Source organism: Paroedura picta, chromosome 15 (assembly GCF_049243985.1).
Source record: "Paroedura picta isolate Pp20150507F chromosome 15, Ppicta_v3.0, whole genome shotgun sequence".
NCBI lineage: Eukaryota > Metazoa > Chordata > Lepidosauria > Squamata > Gekkonidae > Paroedura > Paroedura picta.
In genome coordinates, this window is record NC_135383.1 from 25,004,462 (window position 1) to 25,016,287 (window position 11,826).

The window sequence follows — 11,826 nt, forward strand, 5'->3', positions numbered from 1 at the left end:
CCACTTCTGAGAAAGTACAATACACGTTTCACCCCCTGGGAATTTCCACTGCAGGCGCTGGGTGAGAACGCAGGCAGGGGGTCAGAGCGGAAATCGGGGAAGGCAACTCTGTCTGGGCTCCGGGGTTGCCAACTTCCTTACTGGCCTCTGCTCCTGGGCCACTAATAAAAGCTTGATCCGCCAAATCAACCCCCTTATCAAACTCTTTCAAAGCATTGCTTGCCGTTTTATGCAGAGCCATTTGTCGTTAAAGGCACGGGAGACAGGGAGAGCTTCAGGGGCAGAGGTCCCCCACATGGCTCCCCTGGGCACCACAGTACGACCCACCAGCACTTTTCCTGGAGCCCAAGAACATTGAGTAGGTGGGTGGAGCAGGCTGGGCCTTTGGCTTCTGGCTGGCCATGGGAGATTTGATTGGCAGGGCCATTCTTAAAAAATGTTGCCTTGGCAGTAGCTGCTACAACAGAGCATGGATCTTATCAGCGCAAAGGATGGTCAGGCACAGCGGCCACATTGCGGCAACCCTTCTGTGGCTGACATGCAGGACATTCAGGAGGTATTAAAGGGAATTCTGCATTGCAAAGAGAGGGATTGAAATGCGGATTTTGCTGCCAGAGGACCTAGTGATGGCTACAGGAAACATCAGCTTGAAAGGTTAGACAGATTTATGAAGGAAAAGTCTGTCAATGGGCACTAGCCATTGGGGCAGTCAGCCTCTGCATCTCTGAGCCAGGAGGCTACATCAGGGGAAGGGGAAGGCCTCGGCCTCTATACCCTGTGGCTGGCCCTGCAGGGGAACTGGCTGGCCCCTGTGTGAGACGGGAGGCTGGACTGGAGGGACCCTCCCTGGTCTGACCCAGCAAGGCTCTTCTGATACTCTTATGAAGGTTTTGGCCTCCCTGCCCCGTTGTTTGGCTCTCCAGGGGAACTGGCTGGCCCCTGTATGAGACGGGAGGCTGGACTGGAGGGACCCTCCCTGGTCTGACCCAGCAAGGCTCTTCTGATACTCTTATGAAGGTTTTGGCCTCCCTGCCCCGTTATTAGGCTCTCCAGGGGAAACTGGCTGGGCCCTGTATGAGACGGGAGGCTGGACTGGAGGAACCCTCCCTGGTCTGACCCAGCAAGGCTCTTCTGATACTCTTATGAAGGTTTTGGCCTCTCTGCCCAGTTGTTTGGCTCTCCAGGGGAACTGGCTGGCCCCTGTGTGAGACGGGAGGCTGGACTGGAGGGACCTTCCCTGGTCTGATCCAGCAGGGCTGATACTCTTATGAAGGTTTTGGCCTCTCTGCCCTGTGGCTGGCCCTGCAGAGGAACTGGCTGGCCCCTGTTTGAGATGGGAGGCTGGACTGGATGGACCTTCCCTGGTCTGATCCAGCAGGGCTGATACTCTTATGAAGGTTTTGGCCTCTCTGCCCTGTGGCTGGCCCTGCAAAGGAACTGGCTGGCCCCTGTGTGAGGTGGGAGGCTGGACTAGATGGACCCTCACTCGTCTGACTCAGCTCTGATGTTGTTATGTGACTGTGCGCACTATACTGTTTCAGAATTCCCAAGGTGCCCACTAGTTCAAAAAGACTGGGGACCTTTGAATTTGGAGACCCCTAGAATCATAGTATCATAGAATAACAGAGTTGGAAGGGCCTCCTAGGTCATCTAGTCCAATCCCCTGCACTATGCAGGACACTCACAAATTTCCTGCTCATCCACTGTCACCCGCCACCCCCTTGAGCCTTCACAGAATCACCCTCTCCATCAGATGGCTAACTAGCATCTGTTTAAGAATCTCCAAAGATGGAGAACCCACCATCTCCCGAGGAAGCCTGTTCCACTGAGAAACCGCTCTGACTGTCAGGAACTTCTCCCGGATATTTAGACGGAATATCTTTTGAATTAATTTCATCCCATTGGTTCTGGTTTGTCCCTTTGGGGCAAGAGAGAAGAACCCTGCTCCATCCTACATGGCAGCCTTTTAATTATCAGATCCCCTCTCAGCTCTTTGATATCCTTTGGGAAAGGCAGTGGCCAGAACTGTAGACAATGTTCTGGAAGAGGCCTCACCAGATCTGTAAAGGGCCGTTACAACTTTGGCTGTTTTATTCTCATTCCCTTTCCTAATTAGAGTTTCCCGTCTTCACGGCTGCAGCACCCTGGGCCGACGCTCTTAATGAGTTGTCCACTAAGACCTCAAGATCATTTTGCCGCTCAGCCTCTGCAAGTTTGGACCCCGTTAGCCTGGACTGGAAGTTAGGATCTTTGGTTCGAATTTGCCTCACTTATGGATGCTGAACATTATTTCCCACATTGTCACCCACCCACCCACCCACCCAGTGGGTGGAGGTCTCACCCTCATGGAGCGCTTCACAGTCAGCCTTGCTTTTCACCATCCTTAAACCATCTGAGGCCATCTGCAACCTTGGCCACTAGGCTACTCTCCCCCAGTCCCAGCTCATTACATAGTAGTAACCCCAATACCTTCCCTTGTGGGACTTCCCTGCTTGCTTCCGTCCATGGTGGGAGCTCTTCATTGATGATAGCTCTTTGCTTCCTGTCATTACCCCAGTTTCTAATCCATAAGGGTGCCCAAACTGTGGCTCTCTATGGACTACAGTTACCATGAGCCCCTGCCAGCATGCACCGTTAAGAAACCCCAGGGCTTCACAAACATGGGTTGAGAAAACCTGGTGTGGAGCTTTGTTTCAGGATGGGTCAAGTCGAAGGGGTCACAATACGGGGGGTCGTGAATGTATACAAACTCCAAGGGGGAGAAGAGGACGTTTCTCAAACTTTTCTGACTCCATGACAGGAAAGAATCTCCGTTGCCTCCAACAAGCCCCTCCTACGCCTGGGGGGCGAAGAAGAAGCAGGCCCAAGATGGCAGCCAAGTGCCAGAACGCCAACGGGCTGGTTTACTGAAAGTGGCCAGCTCAGGATCTTGGCCAACACATGCAGGTAAGCTGGATGCCTCTTGCACCGGAGTCATTGTCAGGATGCCATTTAGCAAGGAAAGACAAACAGCTGGGAACCTCGATGAGGGCTGGGAAGTATCTGAACTGGGAAATTCCTGGAGATTTGGGGTTAGAGCTTGGGGAGAGGAGGGGCTTCTGCGGGGCATAAGGTCACTGGGCCCGTAACCCGAAGCAGCCATTCACTCCTGGGAAAGTGAGAGATATCCAGGCCCCACCCGGAGGTTAGCCACCCAGGACACCAGGGGACGGGAAGGCGGCACAGTGGGCATCTACTCGCCTGACCATCTTGCAGAGGGGCCAGGGAGTCTTAGTCATGCATGAGGACACCTAGGCCCATTCCGCACACACAGAATAATGCACTTTCAATGTGCTTTGGCAGCTGGATTTTTCAGTGCAGAACAGGAAAATCTACTTCTAACGTGCACTCAAAGCACATTATCTAAGATATGCAGAATGGCCCTGGTCCTGGGTTCAGTTCCTAGCCTCTCCAGGGTGTAAACTGCACGTAGCTTTTATTCCAGACCCATGTTGATTCTGTCCCCGCTATCTACACAGAATCCAATTTCCATTTGAATTTGGGGCGATTTAAATTTTCCTTCTGCAGCAAGACGGATTGATCCGGACTGACTTTTATTGTGCAATATCTTAGAGTGCCTTTAACGCTCAATATTTTTCAAATCGGGATTGGGAAAGAAAGCTCCGTGGTAGAGAACCGCTGATAGGCCACACCTAGTCATGTGACAAGCTTGCCTTAAAGGAGAAGCCCCTAATTTCTCTCAACTTCTCGTTCTTGGATTTTTTCTCCCTCTCTCCCTCCCTCCCTCTGCCTTTTTCGATCCTCTCCCACCTCTCCAAGAAAGGGTTCAGTTCCTAGCCTCTCCAGTGGAAAAGTGTTTGTTCTCTTTAGTTTGGAGACATGACAACTGAGGGGTGACATGAGAGAGGTTTGCAGAAGAGTGCCTGCAATAAGGAAGGCAGAGAAAGGATGGAAGAAAGATAATGCAGTAAAAGCAAGGCGATATATATGCATGAGCATTGCAATAGTTAGTTCCATGGACAATCCCCTTCCTGAATTATTTGTTCTACTCCAGTTCAAACTGTTTTCTAAAATTTCCAGCCTGAACATTTAAGGTTTGCACCTTCCCTCAAGTGAGAGGCTTGTCAACTAAAGTCTCAGAGACCATCCAGTTCAGCCCTCTACCTTCTCAGGGACTTTAAAATCACTCACTCCTGACAGGTGCTCATCTAATGTCCTCCTAAAAACCTCCGACAAAGGAGACTCCACCACCTTCCAAGGCAGCATAGCCTATCTAGGGGTAGCCCTCACTGTTGGGAAACGCTTCCTAATATTTCAGTGGAACTTCCTTTCCCATTATTTGAATCCATGGCTCCTAGTCCTCGTTTCTAAAACTGAAGTAAACAAGCTGGTTCCCTCTTCAACAGGTCTTCCTCTTGCATACTTAAACACAGTTACTCTATCACCCCTTGTCCTCCTCTAGAAGGATTTGGCCTCTCTGGCTTGTTGCTGCCCCTCCAGAGGAACTGGCTGGCCCCTGTGTGAGACAGGAGGCTGGGCTAGAGGGACCAGCACGGCTCTTCTGGTGTTCTTAGGAAGGCCTTCATCTCTCTGCCCTGTTCCTGCCCCTCCAGATGTACTGGTAGGTCCCTGTGTGAGACAGGAGGCTGGGCGAGATGGGCCCGTGGCCTGGTCCAGCAGGGCTCTTCTGAGGTTCTTATTCTATGTAGTTCCCAAGTTAACTCTTTACAGCATAGTGAAAGTGTCAAATAGGATCTGGAAGACTCAGGTTTGTGCCAAGGAAATTTGCGGTGTGGCTCTGGACCAAGCACTCTCTTAACCTGACCAACCTCACAGGGTTGTTTTGAGGGCAAAATGAAGGAGTAGAGTATGACAGGAGCCACTTTGGGTCCCCAGTGAAAGAAAAGATGGGATAAAAATAAAGTTAAATAGATAAAGCAAGTTTCTGATGGCCTTTTGGTGACCAATCTTAATTCTCTGGAGTTGGAGTGGGTTTTTCTCGAAAGCAGCTGAGACATCATGAGCTCAGTCAAGTGACGGTCCTTAAGAACGTTGTCCTTCCTCTGCAGATTCCCCAACTTCGGCATCAGACACAACTTTTAGTTCAGCGGCCTCTGAGGCAGAAGTAAAAGAAGCTCTAAATGTCATGCAGAAGTTTCTTCAGGAAGCTCATCAGGTATCAGCATTCTGCCTTCCTTACAAATAGAAGCTTCCTCAGGTTGCCAGCTCTGGGTTGGGGAATTCCTGGAGATTGAGGGATGGATGGCGGGGAGGGGAGGGGAGAAACCTCAGCAGGGTAAGACACCTCAGACGACTCCCTCCGTCCAAGCAGCCATTCCCTCCAAGAGAACTGATCTGTCTTGTTGGGAAACCAGAGGCAACTCCAGGAGACTCCAGGAGAACTCACTCAAGGGTCCTTGGGGCACAGTCCCAATTCTGTAGGGTTGCCAGCTCCAGATTGGGAAATACCTGGCGATTTGGGGGTGGGGCCTGAGGAGGTAGGGGTTGGGGGAGGGAGCCAACCCTCCAAAGCAGCTGTTTTCTCCATGGGAACGAATCTCCGTCATCTGGCGATCAAGGGGAATAACAGGAGATCTCGGGCCCTCCCTTCAAGGGCTCTCTTCAGGATCCCTTCTTCCTCTTTCCCCCTCACCTTCACCTTTCTGACCTTTTGTTGGCTGGATTAGGAGGCGTCTTTCAGGGAGCGGTTCCTGGACTGCATTGATATGATCACCTTCACCATCAACGAGAGAGGAGAGCAGTTCAAGGAGGAGATCTATAACGCTTCCTTGATTAGGGACGCTCTGCAGGTGAGTGGGGGCGGGGCCAAGCGGAAGCTGAAGGAACCCTGCCAAGGGCCTAGATGGGCCGCTTGGCTTGCAGGCTCCGCCATTCACGCCCTAGTCAGGAGGCCTTGCTTCCCGTGGGGCAGGGTAGAGGAAGAACCTTCCCCTGCCCCTCAGGCAGCGTGCAGAAGGCTGCCAATGGGCACTGGTCATGGTGGCTGTTTGTATGTCCTTTGGACTGGCCGCAGCTTCCCAGAGTCTCAGGCAGGGTGCTTTCACGTCCCCTTCTGATTGGCCCTTTCAGCAAGAGATGCCGTGGGATCAAACCTGGGACCTCCTGCATGCAAAGTGGAGGCTCTGCCATGGAGCTACGGCCCCTCCCCTCCTCCTCATCCCGTTTCCCACCATGTTTCCTTGCTGCAAATCTCATGGCTGACAACCCTGCGAGTTATTTTCTTACATGTTCCATTATCAAGACTTCATAACTCGGCATTTGGGAGAGGAGCTTGGGGAAGAGAGGGGAGGGACCTCAAGGGGGTTGTTAGTTGTTAGTTGCGAAGTCGTGTCCGACCCCATGGACAATGTTCCTCCAGGCCTTCCTGTCCCCCACCATTCCCCGGAGTCCATTTAAGTTTGCACCGACTGCTTCAGTGACTCCATCCAGCCACCTCCTTCTCTGTCGTCCCCGACTTCTTTTGCCCTAAAGGGCTCCCAGCATTAGGCTCTTCTCCAGGGAGTCCTTCCTTCTCATGAGCTTGCCAGAGTATCTGAGTTTCATCTTCAGGATCTGGCCTTCTCAAGAGCAGTCAACTCAACAGGGTACAAAGCCCTAAAAAAGCTCCGAAGCAGCCATTTTCTCCAGGGAACTGATCTCTGTCACCAGTGACCATTCTGAGAGATCCCCAGGATACACCTAGACCTTGGCAACCCTCTATTTGCCTTTCCCCCCCACTCCCCATTCATCATTCTCTGGTTAAGGATGCTTCCTGCGTTGTGCAGGAGGGTGGACTAGATGACCCTTGAGGGCCCTTCCAATTCTATGACTCTATGATTCCCCTGATTCGGCGCTTTTCTCATCACCTCTTGCTTTGCTTTCCCAGTTCCTTCTTCCCTTGGCGTTCTCCTCTTGCTCCGACGAACGTGAAATGACCTTAGCCAGAATGACCCGGCTGATCGGCTGCATCCCAAACCGCGCCATTGGCAAGGTGAGCAGCCTCTCGTGTCGCGGAGGTGCCGGCCCGGCTTCTGCCAGGCATTCAGCGGATGGGGTGGGTGCACAGGGGCCGGTTGGGGAGCCCAGGTGGGTGTGTTTCTGTTTGCATTTGCGTTTTGTGTGTATGGGTGTCCCCCTGGAGCTGGGCCCAATCCTGCCAGTCCTGAGAAGCCAAAAAATACAAAATGGGATGCACAGGGGTTAATGGTTATACAAAAAAACACAATCCACTGTGTAAAGACAACACAATAAGAACTAAGACAAAATGAAGGAAAGCTGAAGAAGAAGAAGAAGAAGAAGAAGAAGAAGAAGAAGAAGAAGAAGAAGAAGAAGAAGAAGAAGAAGAAGAAGAAGAAGAAAGAAGAAGAAGAAAGAAGAAGAAGAAGAAGAAGAAGAAGAATTGTTGGTGCTGGATAAAGGTTTTCTAAGAGCCTCTTGTGGCGCAGAGTGGTAAGGCAGCCGTGTGAAAGCTTTGTCCATGAGGCTGGGAGTTCAATCCCAGCAGCCGGCTCAAGGTCGACTCAGTCACTGAAGAGTCCCAGGCAGGGTATGAATGAAATCACGGTCATAAATAAAAACAAGCCCATGGAAGCTACTTTGGTCTCTGAGCCGTCTCGCTTCCTTTGCCAGGGAATGAAGGACCTCAAGCTCGGGCAGCTGGCAGGATGTTTCACCCTCTGCTGCAGCGACTTCTGCGATGAGGTGGCCCTCTGGGCGGCCGACGGACTCCACCACGTGTACACGCTGGTCATGCAGCTCAAATGTAAGAGAAATCCCTGCCCTTCCTTGGTGGGACCAGCACTGGTCTGAAGATTATGACCAAAGAATCATAGAATAGTAGAGTTGGAAGGGACCTCCTGAGTCATCTAGTCCAACCCCCTGCACTATGCAGGACACTCACAACCCTATCGCTCACCCATTGTTACCTGCTGCCCCCTTGAGCCTTCACGGAATCCGCCTCTCCATCAGATAGCTATCCAGCCTCTGCTTTAAAATATCCAAAGATTGAGAACCCAACACCTCCCGAGGTAGCCTGTTCCACTGAGAAACAGCTCTGTCAGGAACTTCTGGATGTTTAGATGGAATCTCTTTTGAATTAATTTCATCCCATTGGTTCTGGTCCATCCCTCCGGGGCAATAGAGAACAAATCTGCTCCATCCTCTACATGGCAGCCTTTTAAATACTTGAAGATGGCTATCAGATCCCCTCTCAGCCGTCTCCTCTCCAGGCCAAACAGACCAAGCTCCCTCGACCTTTCCTCCTACGTCTTGATCTCCAAACCCCTCACCATCTTTGTTGCCCTCCTCTGGACATGCTCCAGTTTGTCTAGATCCCTCTTCAACTGGGGGGCCCAAAACTGAACACAGGACTTCAAGGAAGGCCGAACCAGAACAAGAACAGAGTACAGCAATACAATCTCCTCCCGTCATCTGGACATGATACTCCATTTGACCAGTTCCTGAGGGATCAGGAGAGTGTTCAGGGCGCCTCTAGAAAGATTGTTCTTGAGGAATCGGCCCATTTTCCTCAGTTAGAAATGCCCCGTCTCCTTTACAGCATGGCAGGGCCGTGCCTGATGCCCCCTTCCCTCTCCAAACCCTCCTCGCGCCCTTCCAAATCTCAGCCCCAGGCTACAACAACTCAGGTCCAGTAAGCTCAGGGTGCCTGGCTCCGAGGAGATCAAGCTGTCTTCAGCGACGGCCAGGCCTTCCTTGGTGCTGTCCCCAGCCTGGGGGAACGCTCCACCAAATGTGATCAGAGCCCTGCTTGCCCTGTCCTGCCAGCCCGCTGGTCAAGTCCAGGATTAACATCAGGAATCGCTGACCCCTCTGTCTGACTCTGCCCAGCTAAAAACCCAGTTGAGGGTGGTCCCCTATGAACGCACAAGCACCCCGCCCCTATTAGGGGCCCCAAGTGGGATGAACATAATAGAGAAAAGCTGTGTCTGAAACGGGACAATTTCAAATGCAAGAAACAGACTTGCTTGATTTTCTTAATTTTACTTTGCTTGCAGCCACCCACAGAAATGATCGTTTCTGCCAAACCTCTTTCATCAGTTGTGGCCACAATAAACAAGAGTTAGTGCGAATGAATAAGTACAAAAAAGGACGTGCAGTTTTCGTTGGTGGGAAGTAAATGAATTTTTAAAGAATTTTTAGAAGAAGAAGAGTTGGTTCTTCTATGCCGCTTTTCTCTACCTGAAGGAGTCTCAAAGCGGATTCCAACTGCCTTCCCTTTCCTCTCCCCACAACAGACACCCTGTGAGGGAGGGGAGGCTGGGAGAGCCCAGATATTACTGAAGAAGAAGAAGAAGAAGAGTTGGTTCTTAGATGCCGCTTTTTCTCTCGAGTCTCGAAGCAGCTTACAATTGCCTTCCCTTTGCTCTCCCTACAACAGAAACCCTCTGAGGGAGGTGGTGCTGAGAGAGCTCTGAGAGAACTGCTCAGTCAGAACAACACTTTCAGGGCTGTGACTGGCCCAAGGTCACCCAGCTGGCTGCATGTGGGGGAGTGGGGAATCGAACCCAGCTTGCCGGATTAGAATTACAGAGTACTATGTTCTCTTATCATGGACTTTTATTTATTGTGGCCACAACTGATGAAAGCTGTTTGGCAGAAATGACCATTTTGTGTGTCGCTGCTAGCAGAATAAATTAAGAAAAAGGCAGCAAGCAAGTCTGTGCCCTGCATCTAAAACGGTCCCGTTTCAGACACAGGTTTCTTCTCTTGTGTCGGTCGTTTCCGACTGGGCCTCCCACACTGTTCTTGTTGCCCCAAGTATTCTGGACAATTTTAAGGTGTGATGTTTAATCTTGGCTTTTAATGTTCTAACATTTAATTATTAAATTAATGCAAGTTTATTTCATTCTATATTTTTGCACTAATCATTTTGCATCACTGCAATGCAACCTAAGTTCCTGAAGATAGGGCAGAATATGAATTCCAAAATAAATAATGGAAGGGACACTTTCCAAACGTTGCCATCCCAACACCGACCTCTGGGTATGTGGGGGTGAGGGGAGAGAGAAAGAGACCCCGATGGTCCTAAGAGAGTCCTCGGTGCTGTGTCCCCTCTTTTAGGCAGGAACCTGACTGTGGACAGTCCGAAGTACCAGGCTCTGATGAAGGAGTGGGAAGAAGAAGAGACCTTCTGGCTGGCCTGGTTCTCCGACGGGAGCTACGCCACCATGGTGACCGCATTCTTGTTAAATCCTGAAGTTTGCACATTTGGGGTTCAGGGATGCTGCAGCACTGTCCCTCAGAGCACAGAAGCACCTTAGCAGCAGGGGATCCCTGGTAGGGCTGCCAAGATCTCCTGGCCCATGAGAAAGGGGGGGCTGAGAGAACCCTGACAGAAATGCTCTGAGATATAACAGGACTGTGACTAGCCCAAGGTCATCCAGCTGGCTGCAAGGGGAGGAATGGCGAATCACGTTGAGGAGACAGAGATCCGGTTGGAGTTGGATGGCAACTTCTGTGTCTTTAAGAAAAGCGAGGCCAGCCCTGTGCTCCTAACAAAGAGACCCCGGAGACACAGGGCCTCCCAAGATGACTGTGGGCATCCTTGTGAGAAGGAGCCCCCTAGCGGCAAGGAGGGCCACCGATCAAGGTACAGAAGTGCAGCCTTGAGAAATGCCTTTACAGATGGCACATGGCGCTGGCACACCGATCCTGTGACTCTGTGAAGAAGCTTTGGAAGGATCGTGATTTGCCAGTGGTTGAATGTGATGCAAGTAGCCATAGTGAGATTTGGGTCTTAGCAAAACACCAAGTTACAGCAGCCATTTTGGCTTGGCTCCGCCTCCAGAGGCAGCCATATTGGGGTGAGGCTCACCGCCTTCAGTCAAGATTTAAAGGTGCCTGGAAGCTCCAAGAGGTTAGGCGATGCCGGACTGCACTTGGAACTGAATATTTCTGGAAATGGGAAGCAGAGGTGGCTGGCCTTTGCCTTCCTCTGCAGAGCCTTCCTTGGTGGTCTCCCTTCTAAGTTCCTACCCTCATCAACTTCCAACCTATGGCAACTCCAGCAAAGGGGTTTCAAGGCAAGGGAGAAGCAGAGGTGGTTGGCCATCGCCTTCCTCTGCAGAGCCTTCCTTGATGGTCTCCCCCCTGCTTAGCTTCCGACTTATGGAGATGTCAGCAAGGGGCTTCCTAGGCAAGGGAGAAGCAGAGGTGGCTGGGCTTTGCCTTCCTCTGCAGAGCCTTCCTTGGTGATCTACCTTCCAAGTAGTGACCCTGCTGAGCTTCCTAGATCTGATGAGATTGGACCACACCATGCTGCCTTCCCTTCCAGCACCTGCTTTCCCTCCCAGTTCCACTTTGGTATAGAGGTTAAGGGCAGTGAGCTCTAATCTGGAAATCAGGCTGAGTTCCCCACGTCTCCTCCACATGCACAGCCAGCTGGGCAATGTTGGGCCAGCCACAGTTCTCATGGAGCTGTTCTCGCAGAGCAATTACCACAGAGGACTCTCAGCCTCACCTACTTCATGGGGTGTCTGTTGTGGGGAGAAGAAGGGAATCAGGGGCCAGGCAGTCCCTCTGGAGGGCCAACAACAGGGCATGGAGGCCAAGGACTCCATAAGAACATCAAAAGATCAGACCAGTGAAGGTCCATCTACTCCAGCTTCTTCTCTCAGGGGCCAGCAACAGAGCATAGAGGCCAAGGTTTTAAGAGCATCTCAGTACCTTGGACAATCCTGGCTCCCACTGGGGGGGGGATACCTCCCCACCAATGCCTGTTTCTCCTGAAATCTTTATTCATTCATGTATTCATTTGGAAAAGAGCCAGACCCGTCTCCTCTCCAAGCCCGGCTCTTCTGTGAATCC